The sequence below is a fragment of the Monodelphis domestica genome, chromosome 6, assembly GCF_027887165.1.
Source record: "Monodelphis domestica isolate mMonDom1 chromosome 6, mMonDom1.pri, whole genome shotgun sequence".
In the NCBI taxonomy this organism is placed as follows: Eukaryota; Metazoa; Chordata; class Mammalia; order Didelphimorphia; family Didelphidae; genus Monodelphis; species Monodelphis domestica.
In genome coordinates, this window is record NC_077232.1 from 289,697,038 (window position 1) to 289,703,703 (window position 6,666).

Consider the following 6,666-nt stretch of genomic DNA (forward strand, 5'->3'; position numbering starts at 1 on the left):
AAAAACAGAGGTTAAATGGGGGTAAATTATATCACAAAAAAAAATCAGGAGGGGAAATCTATTACAGTGGAGGAGAATATGAGAGGGGATAATGGACAATACTTAAACCTTACTCTCATTGAAATTGGTTCAGAGACAGAGTAACAGTCAGACTCATTGGAGTATAGAATCTTATTTTACCCTTTAAAGAAGTAGAAGGGGAATAAGAAAGGTGGTGGTGTGGAGGGGAGTAATATAGGGGAAGGAAAAGTTATGGGAGGGGTGGTTTAAAGATACTATAGAGAAGTAGGAGGGGAATAAGAAGGGTGGTGGGAAGGAGAGTAATATAAGGGAGTGGGAATGGGGGAATGATTAAAAGCAAAACACTTATGTGGAGGGACAAAGTAAAAGAAGAAAGAGCAGGATTAAAAGAGGGAAACAAGATGGAGGAGAATATACATATTTTAATCATAATTGTGAATGTAAATGGAATGAATTCACTGATAAAAATGGAAGCATATAGCAGAGTGGATTAAAAACCAGAATCCTCCAATATATTGTTTACAAGAAACACATTTGAGGCAGGCAGAAACACACAGAGTAAAGGTAAAGGGATGGAATATAATTTATTGAGCTTCAACTAAGATTTTTTAAAAAGTGGGAACAATTATAATCTCAGCCAAAGATAAAGCAAAAATAGATCTGATTAAAAAAAGATAAAAAAAGTAATTACATCTTGGTAAAAAACAGTATAGATTTTATCAATAATTAATATATATGCACCAAATGGTATAACCTCCAGATTTTTAAAGGAGAAACTAAAGGAGTTTAAGGAGAAAGTTGACATGAAACTATACTAGTGAGGGACTTCAACCTTACTATATAGAACTAGATAAATCTAACCAAAAATAAGTATGAAAGAATGAAGTGAATGAATTTTTAGAAAAGTTAGATTTCATAGATATTTAGAGAAAATTGAATAGAGATAAAGATGCCTTCTTTTCAGCAGCACACAGTACATACACAAAAATTGAATATGTATTAGAACCTGAAAACTTCACAACCAAATGCAAAAAAATCATAAATAATAAATACAACTTTTTCATATCATAATGCAATAAAATTATAATCAGTAAGGGTTCATGGAAAGGCAAATTAAAATTAATTGGAAACTAAATAAGCTAATTCTTCAAAATAGTAGGGTCAAAGAACAAATAATAGAAACAATCACTGACTTCACTGGAGAATGATAATGAGGAGACAACATCAAAATTTATGGGATATAACCAAAAGTATGTTTTGCATGATAATACATATATAACCAAGACTGATTTGCTTGCCAGCTCCTGGAAGTAAGGGAGGAAGGGAGGGAGACAATTTGTATCATATAACTTCAGAAAATTTAGATGAAAAGTTATTACATGTTAATAAATGAATAAAACTTGAAAATAACATCTAGCAAAAAAGATGATACTGAAGAAGGGGCCATAGCCTAACATATAAGGATAGAAAATTTCTGACCAGAGATGGAATGCATACAGAGATGGAATATCAGAAAGACTGATAAGTATGTAAGGAATCTGGTAAATCTAATCAAAGGTGTGCAAAATAAAAAGTGCCAAGAAGTTCATAGGAGAAATGCCTACCACAGATGCCAAATTTTTAAACAACAGTTTGAAAGAATTAAATATTCTGCTTAAAACAAACTTGCCTCATAGGTGTTATTGAAACTTGATGGTATGAAATTCATTGCTGGACTAAGAATCTTGATGAATATACATACATAATTTGGAAGAAATGAGCAAAGTAAAAGAAGATTATTACTGTATATTAACAGGTATGCTCATGCGAAGAAATCTAGGAACCAAATATGGGAAGTTTGATGGATAATCATCAGGTGAAAATCAATGAAAGAATCAACAGAAATGATATCACTATTGAAGTTTACCACAGGCCACTTGGACATATGTCCTCCTAAACAATAAGGATGAAATTTTGAGAAGTAAATTGATGATAGGGGATGTCTGACATCTAGACATCTACTGGAGGAGAGGTAGAAAGAGAGAGACAGACAGAGAGAGAGGAAAAGGGAGAGAGAAAGAGACAGAGAGATAGAGACAGAGAGAGAAGCTTCTTGATTTGCTTAATGATAATTATCCTTTAAAAGGTGGAGAAACCAAGACACTTGAAACATAAACTACTACCTTCCCATTTGGCCACTGCAAAACTTTAATTATATTCTCTCTTTACTAATATAATTTAAAATTATATGAGTTCTGAAAAATTCTATTTGTTACTTCCTCATCATCTAGATACCACGAGGCTTTGTTCTGAGTATATAATAAATAGGGTATTGTTTTTGCATGTTGAATAGTATAATTGATAGCCCCACTTATCAATGAATCTCTAGATATTTCCATATAAATTTCCATATGAGAACAGTATCATTGTTCCAAGTCAACCAGTTTCAACTTTTAAAAATATATATATTCTGATAACTATTTAAATATTATTAGTTTCATTTCTTATCTCATGGATTTTAATTTATGCTCTTAAAAACATCATTTAGAGAATGAGTCTAAAGTTTTCACCAAAGTGCTTAAGGAGATTATGGCACAGGAAAGTTAAAAACTCATGTGTTAACAGAATTTCCCTGGGACCAAGGATTAAGATCAGAAACTAAATCTAGAACCTAGAGTAAAAAGTTGACTTTTTTATGAATAATAAGAAAAAAATATTTTTATTATTTTTAAGCTTTATACAGACAATCTCATCTGATCCTAACAACAACTTTGTAAGGGAAGAGGTAGGGGCAGGATAAAGAGTCATCGTTTCCATTTTGCACAAAAGAAAATTGAAACTCAGAATCATGAATAAACATGCTTCAGTTTCCACTCCAGCCCATACGTGGGAGAGATAGGGCCAGAAACTAGGTCCTGGGACTTCTGGTCCTGGACTTTTTCCTACTATCCCAGAAATCAGAATAAGAAGATTTGACTGGCCATGATCTTGGTATTCCCAAATATTACACCCATACCGGGAATAGAATTCCTTTTGCCCTATAAATAGGGGGTTGTTTGATTTGTGTCACAGAGTGGAGTGGGACAGAGAGAAGTCTGACCTTTGTCCAGGAATGTGGAAATGACCATCTCATTAGATTCTGCCCCGAGCAGTGTGAACATTAAAATTACTCAACCCTACTTAGATGTATTTTAGGGGAAGATAAAGTTGTAGTCTCCTGATTGAACAATGAAGGTACTTAGTTCTCACCTTATGGTGAAGCTAGAATATTAAGCTAAGTCTATTTTTAGGTCTTAATAGAAAAAGGTGTTAAGTAACTATAAAGGTTAAATTAATCACAAAAGGTCAAGTATCTAACAAAAGGTGAACTTAACAAAGAAGTGTTAAGTAACTCAAAAGATATAATCAAAAAAGATGAGAACTAAAAGTATGGCCAGTCCTGGAGAAAGCCTTTGATGTGATTGGCAAATGTGAAAATTTAAAGGAAGAGACACAAGGGTGAAAGGTCTATATATTTGGGATTTTTCATCTCTTAGAATGCTCTCTTTCCCTGATTGGTGGTGGAGAATTAGCTGAGAACAGCATACTAGCCTTTCGGCATCTTGTCCTGCTGCCCACATGTTGTGTGACGCTCACTAGGAAATAATTACAAAAAATATAAATGAATACTATATTCTTTGACATTTATATGGTGGTTGAAGAATTAGGGACATTGAGGTATTCAGGATACCTCCAATTGTTGATGTTATTAGGTAATGTCATTTTTGTACTCCTCAGTACTGTTGAGAGATGCTAAAATATAAAAAAAAAAAACCATGCAAAAATCTGAAGATAAAATGCAGGAAAACATAGAAAAAATTGAGGCTAAAATACAGGAGAACATGCAAGCCCAATTGGAAAATTTGAAATGCTTCTTACAGGATCAATTGGCAAAGATCCACCCCACCAAAAACAGGTCTGAACCCAACAGACATGTTTCTGAACCTGAGGAAATTCCCTTCCCCAAAATGGAGATGGAAAATACCTTTCCTATAGCTCAGTTAACAGACTTGTTCTCTCAAGGTCTACCAATCTTGGCTGAACTTAATCCCCAAGACCCTTCTCCTGAAATCCCAGTTTCTCTTCTTCCTTCTCCTACCCAAAAACCAATTCCAGCCCCAAGAAAATCTCATCCTTCTAAAGAAACTCATCTTCGTCAAACTGACCAACAGGTACCAAATTCAATCACAGGCCTTTTCCTCTAAGAGAAGTACCTGAAATAGGATGCAATGGGGATGTGGTGACTCTAAAGCACAATATACCGTTTACTCCCCAAGAAATAAATGAATTCACATAAAATGTTCCCACATACAAACAAGATCTTTTTCTGGTAACTAAAAAGATGACAGACATATTTTTTTTTTCAGTATAATTTGTCTTACAAGGACATTGAAAATTTGCTACAGGCTTTTTTAACTGAACGTGAGAAAAATAAAATAATTGCTCATGTCAACAAAACCCAAGGGCACAATGAAGCACACTGGTGATCTCAGGATCCCGAATGGGACTATAAGAACTCTGAGGATTATTTACAAATATACCATTGTAGAGAGGCCATCTTAACAGCAATGAGAGAGTGTGCAGACAGTACAGAAAAGTGGACAGAATTTGAAAGAATTAAACAAAATGAGGAACAGACACCCTCCAGATTCATGGACAGAATAATTGAGTTTGGGGGTAGATACCTGGATTTTGACCTGTCTAAAGAAAATTGCATAAGACATAAGTTAGAAGGCACTTTGTCAATAACTCTTGCAAAATAATTAGAGATTATTTTAGAACACATTGCCCAAGATGGCCAGAGATGGACCTTGAAGTGTTGTGGAAAACAGCTCTATATGTTTCAAAGGGAAACAAAGAAAAGGAGGAAGAAAATAACCTCATGGAGGAAATGAAGAAAGAATTGAGATATTTAAAAGATATGATTACTAAACTGAACATGGGCATGATAATCAACCAATGGCACTTGCCCCTCTCCAGGAATCTAATTATCATTCCATTATGTGCCAGTTCTGTGAGAAGAAGGGCCACAGAATGGTAAAGTGTAGAACTTTATTCAAGGCACTCAGAAGGAATCTGCAGTTTAATAACAACTACAGAAGTGATAATTATAGAAATAACTATAATAATGATAATGGAAACCACAACTTTAGGAATGATAACTATAGGAATAGATATTGGGAAAATGATAACTCAAACCAACACAACAATGTAATTTAAGTGGTGTTTGTCCAAAAAATAGACAAGGTGCTCATGCCCCTCAGGGGGTGCCCTTCAGGGGGGTGCCCAAGGAACTTCCCAAATACAATGAAGGTGTCTGGGGTGGGGGTGGGAGGATTGGGACCCAAGAATCAGAGGATACAACCTTTGATTTTCCAGACCCTGATGTGCTACCACCCATTGTCCCTATCCACTGCCCCTCTATACTAATGAACCCCATGTTACCTTAAAGGTGGGTAACACCTATTATGATTGTCTTTTAGACACTTGAGCTTCCAGGTCTGTATTAAAGAGAACACCTGATTTACATTGTTATTCCATTGGCTCAGAGAGTGTAATGTGAGTGTCAGGAATACCCCAAAGAGTTAAAAAAAAAACTTTCCCCTAGAATGGTGTCTGTAGGACCCCAGGAGGTACAATATTCCTTCCTTTTGATGCCTGACTCCCCTTTAAATTTTCTGGGGAGAGACCTTCTATGCAAACTCAGAACCACAATAACTTGCTCCCCAGATGGTTCCTTATCATTGGAAGTACCTGAGGAATCTGTAAATTTACTCCCTGTAATTCTATCAGAGTCAAGAGGGGAAAGAGCATCCCAATTTTGTAATACCTGCAGATATACCGGAGTCTCTTTGGGCCACGTCTTCTTCCAATGTAGGCTTACTTAAGTTGGCTGTTCCTGTGCAGATAAAAGCTAAATCTAGCCCACCTCCTTCCATTCCTCAGTATCCCCTTTCAAAAGAGGCAACTGAGGGTATTACCCCAGTAATAAACTCATTAATTGACCAGGGAATAATAATCCCTTGTAAATCTGAGTATAACACGCCCATCCTCCCCTTAAGAAAACAAAAGGGGGCCCGATGGCAAGCACCTCTATAATTTCATACAGGATCTGAGGGCTGTGAATAACTATGCTATAAAGAGACACTCCATAGTTTCCAAAATACATAAGACTATTTCTTCTATTCCTAGCACAGCTACATACTTTACAGTAGTAGACTTGTGCTCAGCCTTCTTTTCCATACCCATACATGAGAACTCCAGGCATATCTTTGCTTTCACCTGGAAGGGCTCTCATATACATGGAGTTGTCTACCACAAGGAAAGCCCAGGTTAATTTGCACAAATTTTGAGCCAAAACACAGATAATGTAACATTTAAAAATAGCAAATTAATCAAATAAGTAGATAATCTACTCTTGACTTCAACAGACACAGACAGAAGCATGTCAGGAAGATAGTAAACACCTTCTTTTGGAAGTGCACAAAAGAGGGCATAAGACCTCAAAGGATAAGGTTCAGTGGTGTCTCCATAAAGTAGAATATTTGGGATTCATCCTGTCTGTGGGTGCCCACTCTATTTCTCCCAAATGAATTGAAAATTTTCAAAATTTAAGTGCTCCTACAA